Genomic DNA, 25,010 nt, shown 5'->3' with positions numbered 1-25,010 from the left:
TTGATTACTTCTTCATTTCTCACTAAGCACCTCCACTTTTCCCTTTTTATTTTATTTCCCCTGCTTCACTATTCCTTCATTGCTTCTTCCCATTGCTTCTTTCATTTAGGAAAGGTCTGGTGGGGGTGGGGGAGAAATACACCTTGGGGGTTCAAGTACAGGGACTTACACCAAATTCCCAACTGGTCATACTTTATTCAGTAATGCATTACTGGACAGAGTTCAAAGAGTCAGCAACAGCACTGGCGGAAGAAGAGGAGGGAAGCATACAACTCCCGGCACCACGACAGCCCCCCCCCCCGTGCTGGGTGCCACACCCCCACAGACGGTGCGTCTCGGCCCCAGGACGCAAGCCACACTCCCACGGGAAGCGCGCCACACCCCCAGGACATGCACCATGCCTCTGCTGGTGGCATGCCCCACCCCTGTGGGTGGCGCACCACGCCTCCGAGTTGCGCACCAGCCACACCCCCTCTTGGTCTCCACCACTGAGCAAGAGCATTTCTATTGGGATACATCATCTTAGCTGATCATCATCTACCCTTCTGCCATTCCAGCACACAACCATCTCTCATCCAACCACAATCCCGGAAAACCCTTATTCAACCCATTTTTCACTGTATGCAGTAGAATCCTTTTTGTACCTTATCTGGATATGTTTTTCACTTTAACATACAGCTGTTAGATTCCTCCTTACCAGTTTTGTGGTCAGGTTGCATTCTTGTGTACATGACATGGACCTCACTGATAATGAGGTTGTTGTTGTTGTTGTTGTTTGTGATCCACATCAGGGGTGCCCATGGATGAAGCACAGAGGCTGCACTGGGTGTTTGTATAGTAGAGTTAGTTTGTTTGGTGTAAGTGGTTGCATCTGTGAACAGCCTCCCGCAACGAAACATCCCGAAGTGATGTACACCAAAAACAAATTACACTAATAAAATTAAATAAGCGTATTAGAAGCATAATCAAAGAGAAAACATAGAAGCAGATGTAGCTGGACTTTGTTTCCCATCAGCCTCAGCCAACATGGTCAATGTCCAGAGATGATACGAGCTGTATTCCAGCAACATCTGGAGATGTGATACATGATTAAATTCTGGGTAAATTTCCAGGTGAACAAGTACCTTATTGACTGTTGATGCCACAATGCAGTGGGGAGGACGCTGTTGGATGGGATCATCTATCATTGATAGCCACAAAGTTACTCTTGCAGGCATTGACTCCTCCTCCTCCTCCTCTTCCTTCTTCTTCTTTGTATACCATCCTTCATGTGAAGAGCACAGGGCGGTTCAGGCAGGGCACGGTTGTTGCATGCAGGGCAGGAGGATAAAAGCAAGGACTTCTTCACATGGTGCATAGTTAAACTATGGAACTCACTCCTATAGGAGGCAATGATGGTCACCAATTTGGATGGCTTTCAAATTCATGGAGGAGAAAGCTATCAATGGTGAGTAGCCATGATGGCTATGCTCTGCCTCCACAATTGGAGGCAGCAGTCTTTCTGAATACCAGTGGCTGGAAACCACAGGAGGGGTGAGGGCTCTTGTCCTTGAATCCTGCTTGTGGTTTCCCTACAGGCATCTGCTTGGCCACAGGATGCTGCACTAGATGGGCCACTGCCCTGGCCCAACAGGCTCCTCTTGTGTTCTTATGCTCAGTGAATTTCCATGTGTATAAAAGAAAGGGTTTCGTAATGAATGTGTTTCCTGTCAAAAGGGCACCAGAGCGGGTGGAGGGGATGGTCAGGAGCAAGCCTTTTGCTGATTTACTTAAGTTGCTTGCTAATTGCTCTGCTGCAGCCACTTGCGTTCTGCTTGGCTTCTTCGCCTGACAGCACAAGTTATCATCTGCTCTCTCGGAGGCTGGGCTGCTCTCGCCAGCTGTTGATGGTGCACTGCCAGGTTACAGCCGCTCCTCCCCCAGAATGCACTGGGGCAGCCGTCTCCTGAACCTGCCAATCCCCCTCCGTTCAGGGAGGCCATTAGCAATATGGATGGAAGCAAAGCATCCCGGGGCTATACAGGTGGAGGGCTGGGCTGGCTGTAGGAGGTGGGGGAGCAACAGATCCTGGACTTGCTGGAGAGGTTTTAAAAAGATGATTGCTCATGTCAGCTCAGAACCACCAGTGGAGTGGAGCGGGTGGGGGCAGCTGAGCTGATTCTTTAGCCGTGTGTGCTGTTAAATTTTGCTGAGTTTTGCTGAAGTCCTTTTTATGTTGCAAAACTGCCTACCAGGGCAACTCTCGGGGCAAAGGCTTGCTGTCAGATCTGCTTTATTCCTTTGCGAGATTTTCTTCAAGCTCTCCGCCCCCTAGGGAACTCTTCGCACGTTAACATCTTTGCTGAGGAACCACTGGAATGTCTGCTAAAGGAACCCTGCATGTTGCAGAGGATTATGGGAGAATGCTGTCAGATATATACACAGTTCAGGCAGGGCACTGTTGTTGGGCCTCCAGCATTCTTTGAGCAGAAGAGTAGGGGACGCTGGAGGAATTTGATCTTTGCAAATTCCTTTGTGAACTGACCTGATCCAAACCTCCTTGCTTCGTTTGCAGATTGGAACATAGCTTCCCACCAAATTTCACAGTTCCCTTAAGTTCACATGGAGTTCTCAACTTAAAAAAAAGCAAGCATTAAAATACAAGATAAAATGCATGCTTTGCAAGAAAATTTGTGGAGAAAATATGTATATTGGAGAAAAGGTTTTAGCATGCAGAAGGCTCACAGCTTATGAAGGTGGTACTGTTCTGGGGATTAACACACAAAGGCAAAATCTAACAAAGTCCAGAAGACCGCCAGAACTGCCCTTGTGTGATTATCCCTACTGTATTGGGCTCTGGGAAGGTTGTGTGATATCTTGTGGAGCCTTTGTGAGATCTCACAAGGTCTCAGGTGGCTCCTCTTGAGTGTTTCCTCCGCACTCCATTAATGAATTAATTAATTAATTTTCCTGCCACCCACAAAAGCTGCAATAGTATAAGTGAATCCCATTTAAGTTGTGGCTCTACTGTATATGTTTAAATGACAATGTACATAAGGCTGTATGTTAGTCATACACAAAGTATTGCCAGACCACATGCACAGCTGTCCTTTAAGTGCTATGATAAAACTCTGAACAGTAATGGTTTCCCCTGAAGGATTCTGGGAGCTGTAGTTCATTAAGGGTGCTGAGACCCCTGTCCTCCTCCCAGAGCCACAAGCCTCAGAGTTCTTTGTTGGTGGTTGATGACCCATCTAAGAAGAATCCTTGGGCCTCAGCTGACAGAGGTTGCCAAGGTAATGGGTGTGTGAGAGAGGTGACAGGAAAAGAGTGTCTTTATTAGCAAGGCATGCTGGGAAGTAGAAGGGGGAGAACAAAATACAGATCCATCTTGAGCAGGCTGGCTGAAGGGAGGCTGGGAGAGATGCCTTGGACTCCTGTGCTGCACTGTTGTGGGGAACAAGTCTTCTTGAGATGACCATGCTATAAGATCTGGACTCCCTCCATCCAAACTCAGGTGTACATACAGTGGTACCTCTGGTTGCGAACGGGATCCGTTCCGGAGCCCCGTTCACAACATAAGCAGAACGCAAGTCTGCGCGTGCGTAGGTCGTGATTTGCCGCTTCTGTGCATGCGTGTGATGTCATTTTGTGTGTCTGTGCATGCGCAAGTGGCAAAACCCAGAAGTAACTTTCCAGTACTTCCGGGTTGCCGCGGGACATATCCTGAAAGAACGTAACATGAAGCGGACGTAACAAGAAGTATGACAGTATATGAAAAAACCAAATTCCTTAAAGCTACAGCAGTTTCTGCTGCATCTTGATTATCAAACGGACCCAGATTCTTGGTTAGTGTCTAGAACCCCCCTATAATCTTGCTACTGCTCAGCAGAGAGTGGGGGTGGCACCCAACTTTTGTAACACTATTAGCTGTGGATTAATGCAGAAACTGGGCGAGATGGACTTATTGGTGTGCACATCTGATGACAGTGAGAGAGAAGAGAAAGAGATGAAGGTAGAATCATAAAATTGTAGGGTTGGAAGGGATCCTGAGGGTCATTTAGTCCAACTTCCTTCAATGCAGAAATCATAATTAAATAATCCTTGGAAGATGTCCATCCAACTTCTGTTTAAAAACCTCCAAAGAAGGAGAGCCCACCACCTTCCAAGATGGTCCGTTCCACTGTTAAACAGCTCTTACTGCCAGAAAGTTCTTTCAGATGTTTAGCTGGAATCTCCCTTCTTGCAGTTTGAGTCCATTGTTTCAGGTCCTCCCCTCTGGAGCAGCAGAAAACGAGCTTGCTCCACCTTCCATGTGCCAGTCCTTCAGATATTTGAAGATGGCTGTCATGCCACATCTCAGCGATCAGTTCTCAAATGTATCTGCTTTTTCCATAGATGGTGGTGGTCTATCAGTCTCTAAATGAAGGTTGCCCTCCATCACTGATCTCCCTGAGAAATCCATAAGAGGTTTCTAAGGAACCCCAGAACTCCCTGGGGATAAGCCACTGTTCTGGAAGGTGTGCTTGTGAGTTTAAGATAAGGAAGTGTCCCCAGGAAAGGAAGACTTCAGTTTTGTCTGAGGTTTGACACAGGCTTTGATTGCAGGCAACCTGTATGTGGAATCCACACAGGCTGTGGGCCAGAGGAGCATGGCAAATTAGCACAGCTGAGTAAACCAGCTCATTAACCTTACACCTCACTCTGTTGTCTCGGCTAACAAGTGCTTTTGTTTGTGGATTTCAGAAGCTGCTTTTAATTAGGTGAGGTCTGAGTGATTTACAAAATTAATCCCCATGGAGAAGCACTGGGCATTTCCCTGGCATTGCCTCTAGAGAGTGTGTGGCATAAGAAAAAAAAAAGAGGAACTTGTTTAAGGTTCAACCACAAAGCAAATCTCATTATTCTCGAAAGTGGGAGGGTGTTGGTTGAGTGGCAAACCCAATGCAATTTATGTAGGTATGTTGTTGTTGTTTTTCAGACACTACCGCTGAGGCTGGGGGGTGATTCTTGCAAAGTTACCGTATTTTTCGCCCTATAGGATGCACTTTTCCCCCTCCAAAAATCAAGGGGAAATGTCTGTGCATCCTATGGGGCGAATGCAGGCTTTCGCTGAAGCCTGGAGAGCGAGGGGGGTCAGTGCGCACCGACCCCTCTCGCTCTCCAGGCTTCAGGAAGCTATCCGCAAGCTGTGGGAGAGCTTGCCTGCACCCAGAAGCTTGGGGCACGCTGAGCTCAGCACGCCCCAGGCTTCGACCTTCGCACAGCTCTCGGCTAGCCGTGGGAGAGCTGCGCGAAGTCGCGTAGCTCTCCCACGGCTTGCGGATAGCAGCCTGTTCTGGGGGCTGGGGTCGGGGGAAGCTCGGGGGGGGGGAAATATTTTTTTCCCCTTTATTCCCCCCCCCAAAAAACCTAGGTGCATCCTATGGGCTAGTGCACCCTATGGGGCGAAAAATACGGTAGTTTTCAGGGCTGGTGCCCAAAGAAAAAAATCTTAGGGTACAATGATGTATGGAGAAAATCTCAATGCCATCCACTGCCCTGAAGGCATCTATCAACAGGGCAGCTGTGCTGTTGGAGGAGTACTCTTGCTCTCCTCTGTTTGTTCTGAAGTTTTTTTTAAAAAAAATGGTTTCCCTTATATTGGAAACAATGGGAGTGAAAGAAGAGAAAGAGAGCTAGATTGGCTCCTGTGCTGGTCTAAATTTCACCCCCATTTGAAAGTGTATCAGGGTGCTTGTGTGGCTTTGGAGAAGCTCAGATCCAATCCATTTCCCCATCTTCCCTGGCATGCCTCCAAACTGCCCTAACAAGTCACCTTGGGGGCCCAACTCACATCAGAGCTGCAAACGTGGTTGGTCCAGGTTGTGGAAGTTGTTGCAGTGCTGGAGAGGATCTGAGGATACGACTTCACGTCCCCCTCTTGGATAGTAGAGCTCTGTCTCCAATCTCCAGAAGTAAGCAGCAATGTATCCTGTGACCCCTGGGAAATCCTCCCAATAACTTTAGGACTGCACCCATAGTAGGGTTGCCATATGTCCTCTTTTTCTAGGACACACCCTCTTTTTCATGGGTAGAGTCATCATAGCGATCCATAGTTAAAAGTAGAAGTCGGCAAATGTGTCCTCTTTTTTGCTCTTCAAAATATGGCAGCCCTAAATTAGTTGCACATGTTCTAGTTGATCACGTGATTCATTTATTGATTAAATCTGCATTCATATCCAAAGGAGGAAAGGGAATAGTTTAGCTAGTGCAGCAGCTCAGAACAAATTAAATGGTGCACTTCATGATAAAGCATGAAACTCAGTGCATAAAATTGATACCCCAAGAAGCTCCATTGGATACCTTCCTATTTTCCCAACATGAAAAATGGTGGATGCAATTGGTTGTGGACAGTTATAAATAAAGCAAACACCTCTAGTTCCATGGATCCAATTTACATTTTCTATATAGCAGCGTAAAGAGTATTCACTAGGCTGTAATTAAATGTTTAGCATTGGTGTCATGTAATGCATTATTACTATTCGATCGTATGCCAAATAAAAAATGACTAAATTCATATTTATATGCAAGTTTGTAATACACTTTGTAAAAAATTCCTTGTTGATTCAATTAGGAGTTTAAGTTCCAAAACTTTCAGAAGCACCTGTCAATTATTTGACTTCTTAGCCAGCCAGTGACATTTCTGGCTTAGCCCTGTAATAAAACAGGAACAGAGTAAGATATATGTGGTCAGTGTTGCTTTTCTGGTATTGTTTCAGAAAGTGCAAAACAGGTAGGTTCACATTTACGTGCAAACTGAATCAAATTTTGCCCCCAGTTCATGGTTGCTGGATTAGAATTCCTGACAGGCTGGTTTTGCATGTGGATACATTTTAAAAAACATGGGAGTACCTTTGAACATGTGATACACATGTGTGCGCGCACACACACACACACACACACACACACAAAGCAGCAGTACTATTTTTCTAGGGAAAAAAGGGTGCTAGAACTCACCTCGTTTTCTTATAATGGCAATGGCACCCACCGGACAGGTGCTGGAACTGAGTTCTGGCAAATTCCAGCTGTAAAAAAAAGCCCTGCCCAGCAGGGGCAAATTTAGGTCACTGCAAACAATGTGGTCAGACTGGGGATTTAACCGAAAAGGACACTTTCTCAAAGATTCAGAAAGGGGGCATGAAGGCTCTAAGAGGGTCGTAGGGTCCTAGAGTCCTCCAGCATCCTTCTCAAAGCTGGGCAAATACTTACTGGGCTTCAGGAAGGAGATAGGAGGGCTCTAGGACCCTGCCAAAGCCTCTCACCTACTCCCCAAAGCCAAGGCCAACCCCTGCCCTCAGCAGTCCAAAATGGTTCAGTCTGGCGAAAGCCACACCTGTGATATGGGCTTTGCCTGAGGAGAATAACCCCCGTCCCAAAGCACCATTTCCCCTTATTTATTTCCCCTTATTTATCCCTCATTGCGAGAAGTGAGGCTACAGGGAACCAGGCAGAGGGCCTTCTCGGTAGTGGCGCCCGCCCTGTGGAACACCCTCCCATCAGATGTCAAAGAGATAAACAATTACCTGACATTCAGAAGACATCTTAAGGCAGCAGTTCAGGGAAGTTTTTAATATGTAACGCTGTACTGTTTTTAACACTTGACTGGGAGCTGCCCAGAGTGGCTGAGGAAACTCAGCCAGATGGGCGGGGTATAAGTTGTTGTTGTTGTTGTTGTTGTTGTTGTTGTTGTTGTTGTTGTTGTTGTTGTTGTTATTATTATTATTATTATTATTATTATTATTATTTTATTCAATTTATACACCGCCCTATACCCAGAGGTCTCAGGGTGGCTCACAAACAAGACCACAACATATAAAATCAAATCAAAAACAATAACCCAGTAAAAACAAAACAAAAAGAGCCACATTCTAAAAGGGTGGTGGATGTCAATACGATCAGCCAAAGGCCTGGGTAAAAAGGAACGTTTTTGTCTGGTGCCTTCTCCTTCTTTGCACAGCCAATCAGAACAAGCTGCACACCCAGCCACCCAAATCAGCTGCAGCAGAGCAGAGGTGGGATATCATTGCTGTAGATGAATCAATAGTCCTTTTTGTGCAATTAGCCTATGAATAGGGAATGTGTATTTGATGAAAACTGGCTCTTGCCTGTTCAATTTTCCAGCTTGTATTATACTACTATTATTATTAATAGTAATAATAACATCAGCTGCCAGAGCTGGCCTTCGCAGCCCCGAGGAATGAGTGATCTTAATATTAATGCCTGCTGTATTTCAGCCCCTAATTGTGCCCTTTTAGAGGGATCCTTTTAAAAGTTCACAAAAGCTGTTTCAACGAGGAGAAATTGAATGAGGCCTGATCATGACAGCAGGGAGCTCTCAGGAGAGTCTAGCGAGCTGCAGCTATTAAAGTCTCCAACAGAATGCTTTGCCTCCGGTGGTAAGAGAGAAGAGTCTTTGGAACCATTTAACGGCGGTTTGCTAGATTCAAGGATATAGGAAAGTGGCGTATGTACATTTTGCACTGAAAATAAATGTGAATTTGAGGGAATGAACAGTACGGATTGCCTTGCCATGGCCTCATGCAAAGACTCCAAAGCTCAGAATAACAAAATCACATATCTTCCAAGTGTCCCAATTTTCCAGGGACAGTCCCAGAATTAAGAGCAGAAAACAAGGTTGTTTCATATTCCATGTGACAGCCTTTGAGATGTCGAGGGAGCCTACAACTGCCCCCCCCCTTCTCTCCCATCTCTGCACTAATATGAAACCAGTTACTCTAGGGCCCAAAATACAGGAAAAGGCTGTTTGCCTTTCAGTGCTGGCTGTGGGTTTCCCAGAGGTTGACTGCTGCAGGAAGTAGGATTCTGGGCAAGATCAGGAATCTGGTCTAATCCAGAAGGACTCTTTTGTTTGTATGTTGTTTGCATTAAACCCAAGTCATGCTTATTCACTCTTGTTCCTTGCTACTTTTCTCCCCACTTTCCTCATCCCCCAACTATCAAACTTTAAACCAGTGTTTCCCAAACTTGGGTCTCCAGCTGCTTTTGGATTGCAATTCCCATCATCCCAGCCTAGTGGTCTTGCTAGCTAGGGATGATGGGAGTTGTAGTCCAAAAACAGCTGGAGACCCAACAGCTGCTAAAATTCTAGGCATAGGATAAGGCTACCGATGGCTACTAGCCATGTTGTCTATGCCAGTGTTTCCCAACCTTTTTTGGGCAAAGGCACACTTGTTTCATGAAAAAAATCTCGAGGCACACCACCATTACAGCCCCGTGACGTCAGCGCGCAGCGTCACGCCGGGAGGGACATGAATTGCTAGCAAATTACATAATCACCTCCTTGAGGGCTGGCTCATCTTCTCCGAAGGCAGAACCCCATTAATTTAACAGGACAGACTCACACCATAGCCAAGACGAGGGGGGAAAACCTCAGTCATGCACAGTCATGCACATGTGGGGGCTAAATGAGGACGAAGACCGGGCAGAGAGCAGGGTTCAAATCACCCCACCTGGCCAGGACAATCCCTGGGTGCTCCCTTGGGCCACTCACCTGACCCACCTCGCAGGGCTGTTGTTGCGAGGATAACACGGGGAGAACCACGCGCGCCCCCGGGAGCTCCTTGGAGGAGAAAGCGGGCGATGAATGCAATGCACGAAATATATGAGAGGCGACCAGGTTTTGCAGGTGAGGGGCCCCCGCCAGCCTCCGCTTCCAACACCCGGCGCAACGACGCCGAAGTTTCCCTCCGGGCTCGGCTCAGGGAGCAGCGCTGCTCCCCCCCGGCTCCCCTTCGCCCTCCCGGCTCTCTCTGCCGCCCACTGGGGCCCCCCCTCACGTGCCAAGTCCGGAGCGCCGGTGGAAGTTGCATGCATGCATGCAGGGCGCCGCGTTGCCATTGCATTGCACTGCACTCCATGCAACGCCTGCACGCATGCATTGCCTTGCACGCCCGCCAAGGGGTCTCCCCGCGGTCCGATGCATCCCCTCCGGCGCGGATGCAACATTGCAAAAATAACCCGCCCGACGCAGCCCTACCTGGGGGGCAGCCTCTGCCTCCGCCGCTCCGCCTCCGCGGGGATCCCCGGGCTCCATCTTGCCGCACGATCTGCGCGGGGGCGCAGGCAGGCTGCGCGGGGTCTGCGCGGAAGAGCCCCTGCCCGCCCGGCCGCCGCCGCTGCGCTCATTCCATGGCCGGGAGAAGAGCGCTTCAAACAAAACGCCCGGCCCGCCAGGCCACGCTGGGAAACGTAGTTTGCGCACCCCGCGCGGGCGCGGAGCCCAAGGGCGAGGGGACTACGGATCCCGGCAGCCCCCGCGCCGGGGACGGAGGGGGAGAGGCCGGGTGCAGGGATGGAGGGACGGGTGGGCGAGCGAGTGAGTGAGTGGCAGCCGCCAAGCCTTGGCCGAGAGCCAGGAAGGGCCTCCCCGGAGGAGGAGGAGGAGGAGGAGGAGGAGGGAGGCGCAGAGCGGGAGGGAGGGAGGGAACCCCAGGGGTCATCTAGTGACGGTGCCCCAATCGAAAATTTGACTTTTTTTAAAAAAAAATCTTTCGAATTTTTTAATTTTTCCCGCGGCACACCAGGCAACATCTCGCGGCACACTAGTGTGCCACGGAACAGTGGTTGCAGATGTGGTCACACCATAGGCTTGTATGCGAAACAAAATAAAAAAAGTCCTTCCAGTAGCACCTTAGAGACCAGCTAAGTTTGTTATTGGTATGAGCTTATGAACAGTGGTTGGGAAACACTGGTCTATGCTCTGACTCCACTGTCAAAGGCAGCATACTTCTAGGGATCACAAGTGGGGAGAGTGTTGTTGTGCTCAAATCCTGCTTGTGGGCTTCCCATGGGCATGTGGTTGCCTTCTTTAGAACAGGATGCTAGACTTGATCCAGCAAAGCTTTTCTTACATTCTTGTTTCTCATGCTCTCCTTTCCCTTCTGCCTGCAGAGCAAAATTACAGCCTGGCTGCACATAGGAAAGGTTGTCGAGTGGGCTCAAGGAGGAACGGGGCAGGAGGTCCAGTGGATGCAGGCTTCCTGAATGTACTGGGGCATTTAAAAGCGATGTCTCAGGGCGCTTGTGGTATTTGAATGCCAGTTGATATCTATATGGCTCTGCTTCCGGCATATGTTCTGGTGCTTAATATATAACAGTGATGTGTGTAAAGCGGTCAGCGGAGACGGTGACTCATCCACCCTGGCAATCTGTTAAGGCAAGGATGAAGTTTATTTTTACAAGCCAAAAGGTATTGAAGATGATCGTGATTACAACCAAAATGGTCAAAGGCCTGGAAACGATGCCTTATGAGGAACGGCTAAGGGAGCTGGGCATGTTTAGCCTGGAGAAGAGGAGGTTAAGGGGTGATATGATAGCCATGTTCAAATATATAAAAGGATGTCACATAGAGGAGGGAGAAAGGTTGTTTTCTGCTGCTCCAGAGAAGCGGACACAGAGCAATGGATCCAAACTACAAGAAAGAAGATTCCACCTAAACATTAGGAAGAACTTCCTGACAGTAAGAGCTGTTCGACAGTGGAATTTGCTGCCAAGGAGTGTGGTGGCGTCTCCTTCTTTGGAGGTCTTTAAGCAGAGGCTTGACAACCATATGTCAGGAGTGCTCTGATGGTGTTTCCTGCTTGGCAGGGGGTTGGACTCGATGGCCCTTGTGGTCTCTTCCAACTCTATGATTCTATGATTCTATGATTTAGCCATTGCTGCATCTTGTGGTAGCAAAGTCCATCGTCAAGAAGTGTCTGAAGAAGTACTTCCTTTTCTCTGTTTTTGCTCTCCCAACTTTCAGCTTCATTGGATGTTCATGAGTTACAGCATTATGAGAGAGTGAGGAAAACTTTTCTCCATCCACTTTCTCCAAGACATGCAGATTTTTTTAAAAAAACTTCTATCACATTGTGTCTCACTCAACTTTTTTAACTAAATTAAAAAGTTAAAAATGCTGCAACCATTCCTCATAGGGGAGTTGTTCCATCCCCTTGAACATTTTGGTAGCCCTTTCCTGGACTGCTTCCCACTCTGCAATATCCTTTTTGAGGTGAGGCAACCAGAACTCTATAGAGTGTTCCAGATGTGGTCACACCATAGGCTTGTATGCGAAAAAAAATAAAAAAAGTCCCTCCAGTAGCACCTTAGAGACCAGCTAAGTTTGTTATTGGTATGAGCTTCCGTGTGCATGCACACTTCTTCATGCACACGAAAGCTCATACCAATAACAAACTTAGTTGGTTTCTAAGGTGCTACTGGAAGAAATTTTTTTTTATTTTGTTTCAACTACGGCAGACCAACACAGCTACCTACCTGTACAAAGGCTTGTATGATAACATTATGTATAACAGCATTGCAATCTTGCCAATTTTATTTGTAATACAAGGTATGCCTGTGTATACTAAGGAGACTTCTAGACCATCACTGTTTTGTGGGAAGGATCCAAGAGCATCTTGAAACCCACCCAATTAAAGTGGATTATTGTGCTCTTCTGATCTAGCATAACAAATCCACTTTTTAAAATTAAAAACACAGAAACAGATTTCCTTATAGTTTGCAAACTGATGGGAAAATGCTGTGCAAAGGATGGGATGAAGGATTAATGAGATGATGAGTGCTCACTGTCATATAACTCCCCCATAAACAGATAAGTGCTGACTCTCTGAGACACCTGAGTGGGACTGAGCAACTGAATTGTGCCTAACCCTGATGACCCTTCACAGAAGACCATCCTCTACTGGTTCAGTCCAAAGCCAATTTAAAATATCCCTTTGAAGGAAAAAAAATGGGGCTCTTTTTGTTACTACACAGGCAGCTGACTAGGCAAGCAGTCACACTGCTCACCTGGCCACATTCTTCCCCATCTCCAACGTAAATGATTCAGTTGTGATACCTGCATAGAAGGGTGCTGTACCAGATTTCCTGTAGGGTCGTTCCAACCATACATTTCTATGACTCTATAAAGACCAGACATAGTCTAAGCACCCCATAAGCTTTGTGCAAGTGAATCAGGATGAACACTGAATAAGCAGGATGTCTGCAGGCAGGGCTGGATTAACCATTAAGCAAAATAAGCACATGCTTAGGGTGTCAAGGGAAGGAGGGCATGACATAAATTTTCCATTGCCAGATTTACCAGGGACCATATGGTGCAGCTGAACCAGGTTGCATAAAAAACACTCCCAGGATAAATTTTACACACAGACACACACACACACACACACACACACACACACACACACAAAACAACAACAACATAGTAATAATACAGATTAATGAAATATGGTTTATTGTTTTTATATATTTTGAATTATGGGGGCACCAAAACCTTTCAAGTGTTTAGGCCCTCTAAAGGTCTTAATCTGGCCCTGTCTGCAAGTACCCTGAGATGCTCATATGCTACCTCCCCAAACTCTCTCCTTTCTATCTTATAGGTACCATAAATAAATGCATCTTCTATGTGCCAGCTGCCCTGGGACCTTGGAAACCATAACCTCCTCTGTGTTCTGTTGCTTTTTTGCCAGAGTGCATGCTGTTATTTACAGATTGCATTGACTTAACCCCTGCCCCACTCCCTGGGTCCAGTCTATTTGTTTCCTCCATTCCTGGTGGTCGCTAATGCACAAAATTTGTCTCCGAGTCTCTCAACAAGGCTTCCCATTATAAACAGGCAAAAAGAAGAAAGTAAAGGGACAGGGCTCATGGAGCGTTGTGGTTCAGCAATTACTCTCAATCTGTGCCTTCCTCAGTGGAGAGATAAAATGGCTGGTAGCATCCAGCAGGGGATGCTGCAGAAAAGACTATATTAAATCTCATTTTATAGGGGCAAAGAGGTGTTGGGAAAAGATAATAATGTATTCCGCAGGCTGGAATCTGGCAAATAAACATCCGGCTTGGAACGGGATCCGTGTTTTATTTGCTAGGCGGTGCACTTAAATGGTCTCAGCTGGATTGGGATTTTAAAAAGCTTTATGGCTTTAGATTTTATTTACTGCTCTTGTGTCCATCAAAATACAGCTTTACTTTAAAGTGTTTGGGGTTTTTATTTTATTTTATTTAATGGAACAATAACATCACAAAACTCGTAAGGAAATCCCTACTCCATGTACTTTCATACAGGGTTTTTCCCAGATGAGAGTCTTAATTTCATTTTTGAATTTATTAAATTTATATTCTGCCATTCATCAAGAGACCACAGGCCAGTTTGCCACATAAAACACAACATACATAATATAATAATAATAAAAAGAGGGGGGGAGACAAATACCAGAGAGAGAGAGAGAGAGAGAGAGAGAGAGAGAGAGAGAGAGAGAGAGAGAGATGGTTTTAGAGAATTAGATGCATGCTGTTTGTTTATCTGTCTCATTTATATTCCACTTTTCCTCCAAGGAGCTTGAGGTACTGTCCATCATTCTCATTCTTTCGTTTCATTCTCATAACAACCCTGTGAGGTTGGTTAGGCTGAGAGGTAGTGACTAGTCGAAAGCTATCCTGTTAACTTCATGGCTGAGTGGGGATTTGAACCCTGGTCTCCCAGGTCTACATCCAGAGCTCTAACCACTACACCACGGTGGTTCAAGATGTCTTTCCACAAATCCTGTGCGAGTATTTTTGTGGATGATAGCATGCTACTTGATAAGGACACTGAAAGAGTGGAAATTGCTGGTGCTTTTTATTCCCTCCATATCTTAAATTATGGTGCTGGAGGAGACTCTTGAGAGTCCCATGGACTGCAAGAAGATCAAACCTATCCATTCTTAAGGAAATCAGCCCTGAGTGCTCACTGGAAGGACAGATCGTGAAGCTGAGGCTCCAATACTTTGGCCACCTCATGAAAATAGAAGAGTCCCTGGAAAAGACCCTGATGTTGGGAAAGATAGAGGGCACAAGGAGAAGGGGACGCCAGAGGACGAGATGGTTGGACAGTGTTCTCGAAGCTACCAGCATGAGTTTAACCAAACTGCGGGATGCAGTGGAAGACAGGAGTGCCTGGTGTGCTCTGGTTCATGGGGTCACGAAGAGTCAGACACGACTAAATGACTAAACAACAACATCTGGAACAGAAATCAATGCAGTTGCTTTTGTTTATATGCGATCAATACATAATTGATCACCACCACCCCATTTGCTTTGTGGTTCCTCTGAACTTAAATGAATGGTGTGGAATAGCATAAGGATAAAATAATCAAGTATGTAAAAATTCTGCCACAGCGAGATGAACGACGCAGCTTTAGTCAGAAGCCAAGCTGCAGCAGAATGGAAACAGCGCTGCATTGAAATCAATGCCACCCTACATCTCTGCTTGTACAGTGCAACTATGGTGTACACAGAGTATACCCTCATTGCTTGTGAATAAGTGCATGAGTGTACAGCTGAACCGTCTGTACAGATTGTACACTTGTTGAATGTAACTTGTGAACAGCCTTTATGTTGAGGCCGATTGTGGAAGCGTTCAGAGGCCTGCTGCGAGCAGCTTCCCAGTGCTCACTTCAGTGCATCCAGAGTCTGCCATTGCTCCTGTTGGGCTTCCAGTAAGCCAACAGCAGTAGAAATAGGGGAGAGAAGAAAGAAGGTGCAGACAGCAAGAGAAGAAGGAGAAATAGAAGGAGGAACTCAATCTTCCTGTCTATCTGCCTTGGCTTCCGATTTCTACTTCTACCCCATTCTGACATTCACTTGCTGCTTTTGCAACGTGACCCCTGCATAAGCTGGAACATGTTATTGGTTCTTGCTTTGTTTCAACTATTTGTAGTAAAGTATTTATTCAGCTGAAAATGGAAAGGGTGCAAGAGAGGCTTCCAGATATCAGTTCTGCCAGCCCTTGCCATCAGCCTTGTAGTCTAAATGACACGACACAAAAGGAAAATGGACTGGGGAGGCAGGAAGAGGAAAAAAAGAAAGTAAGTTCATACACGAGTTCTTAGTAATGAACAGCTGGAATGGAGAGAGTTGAAGGAGGAGAGGAGCTAATAGTTGCTGGTCTCTCAGCTGAGCCAATGGGGAGGCCCTCTGTTGTACTTCACCTATAAACATTCATTGAAAGTGTGATGGTGGTGGGCAATCCATCTTTTGCCCCCTTTAGCCACCCTGACTCCTAGCACAGCAGAGTGATTAAAGGGTGCTAAAGGGTACCAAATCCATCTTAAGTGACCTTGAGCATGTGCCTTTAGCTTTCCCTGCTGGGATCATCATTCATTCCATGTTCAACTTAATCTGCACTATCCTGGAAGAACAAAGAGAGAGAAGGGAAACTTTTAGTGCTGAATTTTCCTGCCTCAAATTCAGAGATTTTATTTTATTTTTAAATTACCCACATGATCAAGATGCTTGACAGATTCCATCTTTGTGAATTCCAGTATGAGCTGACCTGCTCTTTAACTATTGTAGGAATTGGAACACAGTTGTCCAGAGGTTTCTCAAAATAACCAAAACAATGATTGGTGCATGTGTGTACATGCACAATCGTATCCTGCTGTCTTCCACTTAGAGTAGACCCATGGAAATGAACGGACCTAAGTTAGTTGTGTTTATAGCTAAACAAGCTATAGCTTAGGGGCCCACTCTCTTGGGGCCCCCAAATATACTTCTTCTTAATTGCATTTCAGTTCAACAATTACTTTGATAAAATACATACGGTATTTTGTTATGTGCAAATGGCTTTAGATACCTATTAGGTCCATGAATTACCATATAGCATAGAGTCAACACAAAAAAACAGCGACAATTTGTTGTTGACAAAGGACAGCTGGACTTATAAAGGGCCCCATTACCTTCAGTAGCCTAGAGCCTCATCAAACCTAAATCCGGCCCTGGTTGTGTCTTATTAATTTCAGCGGGTCCTTGTGCAAAAGTGACACAGGCTGGAAACAGAGTGATCTATCCACCCCTGCCCACAAAGTTACTTTGAAGTCTGTTGTGTGTTGACAAAATCAAGCCCAACTCCCTTTTACCTCAGGAACAATCCAAACACCAGCAATGAGGTGTGTGGTGCTTTCCCAGCTGCTCAGGATTTTTGGCACACACTTCAGTGTGGGCTATGCTCTCTAAATGGCCTGCATCTACTTGAGGGAAGAAATTCAGTTCTTTGTTAATTAGGAAGCCAGCGAGCTTTTTGTTGCATGCATATATATATATATATATATATATATATATATATATATATATATATTACAGAGAGAAGTGAAATTTGTGCATGGACTGTATTCAGGCTCTTGGCAGCATATTCACTTTATCAGCAGAACACACTGTTCTACTGGGACGCCGATTCTAGGTCAGCCATAAAGGGATCCTTCCCCCATTTTCATGTGTATTTATTTCAGTGTATTCAGGGCAGCTCTTGGAACACAAAACTGCAGTTGTGTTTTTTTTTCTTTCTCCCACCCGCAACCCCTCCACCCAAACCAAAGGATATTGATTTTGGAATAATGCCTTCAACACCATGCCCTTCGGTTATGCTGGATACTGATGAGCTCAGCATTTTCTCCCCCAAAGCTAAGGGAGGGTGCTAAGGGAATCCCAGAACTGGGAACTCAGAGGCATCCGGATGTTAACAATTCATCATCACGGCAATAGGGAAGGCACAGGTTGCATAATGATGCATCAACAAGTCTCAGCTCCTTTCAGGCTTCTCGGGAAGGGATGCTCTAAAAAGTTCATCTGTGAGGTAGAAGAGTCTGAGGGGCAGACTGAGGAAATATGCTCTTTCCTTCAAAAGCTGCTGTCACAATTTATTAGTCATTCGTCAAGGTGTGACAGGACTCATTTTGTTTTGCCACAACCAGCTAGCGCAGCTGCTCTTCAGGAATTTTTGAGGCGGAGGTGGTGTGGGTGTTTGTGGAAGATTTGGAATGTGTGGGACTCCTCGGACTTGTTCCCCCCCCCCTTGAACTTCAACCCCCATCTTCCTTTTCAATTCATTGAGTGAGTGCCCTGAGTAGGAATTAAAATTAATGCTGTGTCAAAAAAACAAAAAAAGAAACCCACCTTCCAATTTGGAAATAAATGTATCTGAAGAAGTGTGCATGCACACAAAAGCTCATACCAAGAACTAACTTAGTTGGTCTTTAAGGTGCTACTGGAAGGAATTTTTTTATTTTTCCAATTTCTTGAAAATGTTCTTCCCCTGTGAAAGAGGCTCCAACGTTTCTGCTTTGTTCTCAGAGCGTGTTATAATTTCCACAGAAGTTCAGTGCGTGGTTTTGAAATTACCTTGTGGCGGCAAAAAAACCTGAGGGTGGTGTGTGCTTTCTTCTCTCTTTCCAGGAAACATTGCACCAGAAGCTGCCCAAATTGGATGTTGTTAAAAAGAAGATTAGGCAAATTCATGGAGGAAAAGGCGATCAATGGCTACTAGCCACAATGGCTATGTTCCACCTCAGGGGTCAGCAAACTTTTCCAGCAGGGGGCCGGTCCACTGTCCCTTAGACCTTGTGGGGGGCTGAACTATATTTTGGAAAAAAATAATAATGAACGAATTCCTATGCCCCACAAACAACCCAGAGATGCATTTTAAATAAAAGCACACATTCTACTCATGTAAAAACACGCTGATTCCCAGACCACCCACAGGCCAGATTTAGAAGGCGATTGGGCCGGATCCAGCCCCCGGGTCTTAGTTTGCCTACCCATGTTCTACCTCCACTGTCAGAGGAAGTATGCCTCTAAATGCCAGCTGCTGGAAACCAGAGGCAGGGAGAATGCTCTTGCCCTCAGGCCCTGTTTGCATGTTTCCCACAGGCATCTGGTTAGCCATTGCGAGAACAAGATGCTGGAGTACTGACAGGCCTTTGGCCTCACCCAGTGGGACTCTTCTTGTGCCCTGGATTTTTGCGCTTCCTGATCTGAAAAAGAGCCGCTTGGGAGAAGTTGCCTCATGATACCTTTCTCTGAAGCCTGGACACTCAGGGAAGCTGCAGAGCGCAGGCCACTGGGGAGATCATTGGAAGAAAGCACACACACAAACACCTACCAGCCACCTCAAAAGTAAATCAATCTCAACAAAAACCCTGAAAACTCATGAGAATTTCACCAAAGTTTCCAAATTCCAAAAAGTTGACTTTAAGCAAAGGTTAGCGGGGAATAAAAGAACAAGGTCTGAGTTTTTGTATGGAAGGCCACAGGGGGCAGCGACTATTTCTGACTTGAGTAGATCCATCCAATTTATTCATTTCTGTGAAAGACTTGGCTGAGAAGTTAACTAAGTACCCTCTTTTAAAACAATTCTCTGAAAAGCAAAGCAAGGCTCTTTCTGTTACAAGGGCTCTTAATCCTTTCTCCTTCCAAGGTAAGGAACATAGGAGACATGAGGGTTTAGTAAAGGATGGCTACATATTCAGAAAGCATGCTTAAGCTGCCCACATTTATAGTAGGGTGTTGTCTTGAGAAACCATTGTTTTCGATCTGCAGCCTTGAGGAAAAAAGATCGCAAGCCCTCTAACATTTTTCTGATGAAAATAGGGATGTTCTATATAATAGCAATAATAATAATAATAATAATACAGTGGTGCCTCGCAAGACGAAATTAATTCGTTCCGCAAGTCTCTTCGTCTTGCGAGTTTTTCGTCTTGCGATGCACGGTTTCCCATAGGAATGCATTGAAAATCAATTAATGCGTTCCTAGGGAAACCGCCTTCAGACCAGGTTCGGGGACAGTATGTCCCCGGACCTCTTCTGAAGGCCTGGGGGGGGACAAGGGCTTTTCTTCCCACCCCCAGCATTTAAAAAAACCCGGGACAGCGGAGGACTTCTCCGCTGTCCGGGCGATCTTAAAATGCTGGCGGGCGGCATTTTAAAATCGCCCCGGACAGCGGAGGACTTCTCCGCTGTCCGGGGCGATTTAAAAGCCCCTGGGAAGGCAGGCAGGGGGGACAAAGACTTTCGCCCCCCGCCCGCCTTCAGAAGGTGTTCCCGCCCCCCGCCCCACTTCGGAACAGCGTTCCGAAGTGGGGCGGCTGCGGCAGGTGTTCCCGCCCCCCCGCCCCGCTTCGGAACAGCGTTTTAAAATGCTGGGGGTCGGGAGCGAAGCGTTCGCTGCCGACCCCCAGCATTTTAAAATCTCCCCGGGACAGGGGGAGATTTTAAAATGCTGGGGGTCGGCAGCGAACGCTTCGCTCCCGCCCGCCAGCATTTTAAGCTCGCCTGGGGCAGGCGGCGGGAAGGCAGGCGGGGGGAGCAAAGACTTTTGCCCTCCGCCGGCCTTCAGAAGAGGTCCTCTTCTGAAGGCCGGCTGTGGGCAAAAGTCTTTGCTCCCGACCGCCAGCATTTCCCTATGGGCTTTCATCTTGCGATGCAAGCCCATAGGGAAATTCGTCTTGCGAAGCGCCTCCAAAACAGAAAACCCTTTCGTCTTGCGGGTTTTCCGTCTTGCGAGGCATTCGTCTTGCGGGGTACCACTGTAATAATAATAATACCCTGCCCATCTGACTGGGTTGCCTAGTCACTCTGGGCAGCTTCCTATATATATATATATATATATATATATATATATATATATATATATATATATAATACAACATTAAACAGATGCCTTCAGATGTTTTCTGAAGGTTGTATAGTTACTTACCTCCTTGGCTCAGGAGTCACTTAACTCCATACCCTCCAACATTTCTCTGATAAAAATAGGGATGTCCTAAGGAAAAGTGGGACATTCCAGGATCAAATCAGAAACTGGGATTGCTTCTGTAAATCTGGGACTGTTCCTAGAAAACAGGGACACTTGGAGGGGTCTGAGATCAGGACCTGTCAGTTATACACATGGGCCATCCATTGGCTACAGGTGGTTTTCCTGGCAATCCTGTCCAAATTCATCATTCTTTGACAGGAGGGCTCTAATAATATTGCTGGTGTATGTGAAAGAGAGAGTGGTCTGGTGCATGGGGCTCACCCCATGGGGGAGACAAAGAGGCACTGCTAGACATGTTTGCACAGGTTATAATTTGGGGTTGCAGCAACCCTCTGGGGATCAGTAGGAACCTTTGCTATATCAGAGGTGTGGAAGACAGCTTTTGTATTGTTTCATGCCACCCCCACCCCAATCTCTGAGTGACGAGAGATCCAAAGGGTTCCAGGCACTTTCCCAGAGTTTGTTTTCCTTGGAAGGAGGGAAAGCAGAGACATTGAGGACTTTCCTTCCTGCTGGCTCTGTGTCTCTCCAGGGGAAGGACTTGGGGAGAAATAGTTCAGTAACTACTTGACATTTCCAGCTTCTGTTGTTGTTTTTCCTCGGGAGCACTGCAGACCCCCTCTCTCCTTCCCTGATAACAGAGGGGAGGCCCCCAGTGGGTGCTGCTGGCCTGTAGCAGGAGTTTACAGAGCTCTAGAGGCAACCAGGAAGCCTCAAGGCGTAGCTGCCTCTGTACAGTCTGCAGTTTGGAGTGAGGAGGAGGAAATAATCAGTAATGGGAAGGCACTGGTGAATGTAATGGTAAAGAGGAATTTCAGTTCCCATCATGGTCCCTATGCAGTGTCCTGTCTGGCACAGTCATCTCTCATTCACACTGCTGCACCCTCCCAGGAATGTATTTGAGATGCACCCATGCGCTGTAAGGGTACTGTCATTTATAAGAGGACTGCAGAAGTACAGCTCTCACTGCAAGATTTTACATGCCCCTGGGTATTTGCAGAAGGGCATTTTTTCTTCCTGTATAACTAGCTCAGTCCCTGTTTGGGGGGCACGTTATATGTGTGTACTGTGTCCCCCCCCATAAAACATTCTCACTACCATTGTCGTCCAGTTCCAGAAACAGCTGTCCACAGCTAATTTATTTCCTAATGCTGCAGCAATGTTAATTTATAAATTACACTGGTAATTCGAGCTATTATTAATTTCAGATGGTGTAGGGCAAGACTAATTAAAATATGACACCAATTGCCACACATATGTACCAAGGACTAACATTTAAAATTAATAGGAATATTAAGTGTGACACCGGTCTCAGAGATGCTCTGCTCAGTAATTACAACACCCGGGCTGCAAAAGATTTGATAAAAGGAGATAGGGAGATTTAAGAGAAATAAATAAGACAGCTCTATTTATGTCTCTCTTCCTCCTCACCCTTCTGCCATCCTTTAAAGGGATTGGTAAAGTTTCTTCCTTCCTTTCCCCACATTTCAAAATCAAACTTGAACTTTCCAATTTGCAAAAAAATGACTCACTATACCAAAGGTATTTTAATGCTGATATAATCTAATGGTTTTGCATTTTGAGGGAATGTCTGAACTGCAAATGCAATCCAGTTTGAAACTAGTTTATCTCATTTTACTTTATCCCAAGACTGCATACTCACCATACATTTAAAGCACATAGCTTCCCCTAAAGAATGCAGGGAATTGTAGTCTGTGAAGGGTGCTGGGAAATGCAGCTCTTTGGGGGCAAATTACAGTTCCCAGGATTCTTTGGAAAAAGCCATGTGCTTTGAGTGTATGCTGTGTACACAACCTTTGAGTCTTGGGAATTGTACCGTATTTTTCGTCCCATAGGACGCTCCGTCCCATAGGACGCACCTAGTTTTTTTTGGGGGGAAATAAAGGAACTCCCCCCCTTTATTTCCCACCCAAAACCAGGTCAGGGAACAGTGATATGGCAGCGCTCCGCCTCCCCGCTGTCCCCCGAGCTTGTGCGGCTGGCCGATGTCTGCCCGGCACGTGGGGCGCTCTGCTTCAGGGCGCCCCGCGCGCTGGGTGGCAGGCTGCTATCCACAGCATGGGGAGCCCTGTGGGAGTTCCTGCAGGGCTCCCCATGCTGCTGATGTCTGTTCGGTGCAAGGGGCGCTCTGCTTCAGGGTGCCCCGCGCGCCGGGCGACAGGCTGCTATCCGCAGCGTGGGGAGCCCTGCAGGAACTCCCGCGGGCTCCCCAGGCTTGCTGATAGCTTCCTGAAGCCTGGAGAGCGAGAGGGGTTGGTGCGCACCGACCCCTCGCTCTCCAAGCTTCAGCGAAAGCCTGTATTCACCCCATAGGACGAACACAGATTTCCCCTTCCTTTTTGGAGGGGGAAAAGTGCGTCCTATAGGGTGAAAAATGTAATTTTTTGGGGGGTGGATTCCTTTTTGCTTATCCCTTTCACAACATTCCAGTTCTTGATATTATTGAGGTGGCGGTGGCAACCATGGCAGTGAAACTGGGGCAAAACCAGTTTATGTCGGACTTCCGGGTTGGCGCGATCGGGAAATGGCGGATTCCCTCCGAGCTCCGGAGGGAATCGGCTCAGCGGTGGATGGGTCTTTGCCGTGCCGGCGACACGGGGACCCTTAAAAACCGCAGGCGCGGAAGCCTGCGGACTGAAGACTCGGCGGGTGCCTTAAGCGCCCCCCCTGATTCGCAATGAGCCTTTTTAAAGGCTACGGAGGGGATACAGGGGACGGCGTGGCACTGAGAGTCGACCGCTACCGCCGCTGAGCGAAGCCGCGAGCCATAACCGGAGAGCGCTGACTTCCTTCCTTGAAATTCGGACTGAAAAAAGAACCCGTGAGTAATTTGGAACTGAACTTTAAAACTTTTACCTTTTGAATTTGAGACGACCGGGGGGTGTGCTAAAAGGAAGTCCCCACACCCCCCCTTGCAGACGATCCAGAGCAACGAAATAAGAACTAAGCTGGAGTGCCTACCCTGTAAAGGGTGAGTTTTAAAAAGACAGTAACTTCCAAGATTTAGAAAGGTAAATTTGAGCAGGAGAGTGGAGTGTTGGAAGAGTCTTTGTTTTGTGGTAAACAACCCTCCCTCCCGGGCCCGGGAGCGACCTGATTTGGAGCCTGTATAGAGGAGCAGAATTTGACAGCTGTCAAAAGCTGTCAAATGGACTATTAATAGTGAAAAAAAAATTGCTGTTTAAGACCTCTCCGGATTAAAAGGAGTTACAATTGAACTAAAATCTTGAGAAACAAAGAAACAATAATAGGACAGAGGATTGTTGGAGAAAAGGTTACTCAGTTACCAGATTCCCTCTAGGGGGAATTCTGTGGAATTACAATGGCTGTGGGTGGAAAGATACTGAGAGAAATCGAAAGAATGTTCTCACTGGTGGGAACCCTACAGGAGCAGACTACAGCTATGAGTAAACAATTGACGACCTTGGATTTGGAAACAAGTAGTTCTGCTGAAAGTAATGAGGGCTTGAGTGAGAAAGAACCCACAGCTGAATTTGAAACAATAAACAAAGAAGAGGAGAAGACAAAACAAGAAAGAGAACAAGTTATCTGGGAAAGTACTAACCAGAAGCCGGCATCTGGAGAACACAAGCAAGGAGACTATTGGATTAAATCCACTCTAAGTCTACGAAAGATACAGAAGATGAAAGTGGAGGCCCTGGGACTTTATGGAATTCAGGAGCTCGAAATAAAGAAGTACAATTGGGGCCTCCACATAGACTTTGATCTTGACTATCAGCAAGACTTAGGCCTTGTGGAAATTCCTCAGCAGTTGCCTTTAAATATGGGAAGAGACTATGGACTGACTGGATTGATTGTTAAGGAAATCTTTCGAGACTCAATGATAGACAAAAAGGACTACCAACAAAACCGGCGGAGAGGGACTAAAAGAGAATTGAGAGCCTCGGATATCCGGAATCCAGGCTAAAAACTGTTAATTTGGACATGTCTTGGGAAAGGACGCAAAGCGGGGAGGGGAGGGAGGGAAGTATTAAATTTAAACAACACTCAAGACCAGGGGGTTTAGTATTAAGAAAATTATGTAAGAAAAAATGAGAAATCGAGGGAAGAGAATTGGGGTCCAACTTAGGGAAAATTTATTTTTGTTTTTTATAAAAGGACTAATATTAAGATGGAAGAAATGCCAACTTGCTGACATAAGTTTGGGAATAGGGATGCAGGGGAGGGGGTGGGGGGAAGTCAAGGACTAGGGTTAGAAAATAAGATTTTCGGGAACTATTCATGTTTGTTGTTTTTTATGTTTGTTTTGGTGTGTTGTTTGTGTTTATATAAAATGTGAAAACCCAATAAAAATATTTAAAAAAAACAAAACAAAACCAGTTTATGTCTATACCTTAAAGATATCCCTAGTACTATGGAGACG

General features: G+C 46.3%; 1 protein-coding gene across 8 annotated transcripts in view; it reads left to right on the top strand.

The window, feature by feature from the left end:
- The window catches only part of NTM (neurotrimin), an 825,333-nt gene that overhangs the window by 772,899 nt on the left and 27,424 nt on the right, over positions 1-25,010 (top strand). The gene's annotated exons all lie outside the window — the stretch shown is intronic.

Source organism: Podarcis bocagei (genome assembly GCF_964188305.1).
Source record: "Podarcis bocagei genome assembly, chromosome: 15".
Classification (NCBI taxonomy): domain Eukaryota; kingdom Metazoa; phylum Chordata; class Lepidosauria; order Squamata; family Lacertidae; genus Podarcis; species Podarcis bocagei.
Note: the sequence above shows the minus strand (reverse complement) of the source record. Positions and strands in the feature narration are given on the sequence as shown.